The sequence below is a fragment of the Otolemur garnettii genome, unplaced genomic scaffold (genome assembly GCF_000181295.1).
Source record: "Otolemur garnettii isolate 467f Iridium unplaced genomic scaffold, OtoGar3 scaffold00032, whole genome shotgun sequence".
In the NCBI taxonomy this organism is placed as follows: Eukaryota; Metazoa; Chordata; class Mammalia; order Primates; family Galagidae; genus Otolemur; species Otolemur garnettii.
Window position 1 is genome coordinate 11682554 of NW_003852427.1, and position 1858 is coordinate 11684411.

Genomic DNA, 1858 nt, shown 5'->3' on the forward strand with positions numbered 1-1858 from the left:
TCATTGTTGTTTGGCGGGTCCGGGCTGGGGATTCGAATCGGCCACCTTAGGTGTACGTGGCTGGTGCCTTAGCTGGTTGAGCTATAGGCGCCGAGCCTCCACCTTGTTTCTTATAGAAGGTTTATAACCCTTTCATAAGAAATAGTAACTGGTTACTTCAAGAAGTATAAAAAAATCAGTATTCTTTAGTCCTCCTCAGGAGGTTAAAGTGAGAGGATCACTTGAGATAAAAAATTCAAGATCAGTCTAGGCAATATAGCAAGACTACATCTTTTTTCTTTTTTTGAGACAGAGTCTCACTTAGACCCCAGTAGAGTATCCTGGCATCATCATAGCTTACAGCAACCTCTAACTATTGGGCTCAAGCAATTCTCTTGCCTCAGCCTCTCGTGAGGCTGGGACTATAGGGGATTCCCACAACGCCTGGCTATTTTTTTTTCTTTTTTTAGAGATGGGGTCTCACTCTAGCCCAGGCTGGCCTCGAACTCAGAGAGCTTAGAAGATCCACCCACCTCAGCCTCCCAAAGCACTGGGATTACAAGTGTGAGCCACCTCACCCCGCTTATACTCTTTGTAATAGTTTAGGTGAACTACTAGAATACAAAATACATTTTTTTTTTAGATGGAATCTCACCCTGCCACTCTGTCTAGAGTGCAGTGGCATCATCATAGCTCAATGCAACCTCAAACTTCTGGTCTCAGCCTTCTAAGCATTTGGGACTACAGCCTTGCACCGCCACACCCCAGCTAATTTTTTACATTTTTAGTAGAGATGCGTGTCTCATTCTTGCTTCTGAGCTCCACTGATCCTCCCACCTCAGCCTCCCAGAATGCTAGTGAGCCATTGTGCCCTAAAAATTTATACTATTACAATAGACAAATTGAAAAAAATCTCCCTTCTTGTGGCTCAGGTAGGATATATTGCATTATCAAAACTACTTATATACAAATCTACAACACATAATCAAAAACCAGCCAAGTTACACAACAATATTTGTTCCAAAGCAGTTAAAAGGAAGATAAAAGATGGAGTAACCGCTATCTTTAAAAAAACAATTTTAATTTTTTCCTTTTTCTAAAAATCAGGAATGCCTCAGATTTTGAGTTCTAAGAGGTAATTCTTATTTAATTCTAGTATTTTGTTACTTAAAATAGTAAGGAAAACTAATCGGTATTACTACCTATTTAAGCAAAAATTCCCTTGAAAATAAGCATAGGAAAAATACTAGTGAGAAAAAGATGAGATGGCGAAGGTTCTTCAGGAAAAGCAAGCTACTGGAATGAACAGGTCAATAAATAAAACTATTTGTAGAATGGGACAGTCATCTATTTTCAGATCATTAAGATATTTTTAAATATCCTGAAACCAAGCCCAGGCTCAAAAAGCAAAGCCAGAACCATTCACTGTGTTTATTAAAATACAATCTCTTACTAAACCTGGCACAGTAAGAGAGGCCAAATTCACCCTAATATGACCTTAAATTCAGAAGTCTGCCAAAGAATTTCTATAGAAATAGAAAACAAATGTTGTTTATACCTACCACTCAAATATAAAAAAATACAGAAGTTTACTACATATTTCTGGGCTTACACTTATGCAGTAAACTTCAAAAACAAAAGAATTGGCTTTACGCCTGTGGCTCAAGTGGCTAAGGCGCCAGCCACATACACCTAAGGTGGTGGGTTCAAATCCAGCCCGGGCACACCAAACAACAATGACGCTGCAACCAAAAAATAGCTGGGCGCTGTGGTGGGTGCCTGTGGTCCCAGCTACCTGGGAGACTGAGGCAGGAGACTCACTTGAGCCCAGGAGTTGGGAGGTTGCTGTGAGCTGTAATGCCACAGCACTCTACCCAGG

At 40.5% G+C, this 1858-nt stretch overlaps 1 protein-coding gene across 6 annotated transcripts in view; it reads right to left on the reverse strand.

The window, feature by feature from the left end:
- TFDP2 (transcription factor Dp-2) overlaps nucleotides 1-1858 on the reverse strand; it is a 129529-nt gene that overhangs the window by 100973 nt on the left and 26698 nt on the right. The gene's annotated exons all lie outside the window — the stretch shown is intronic.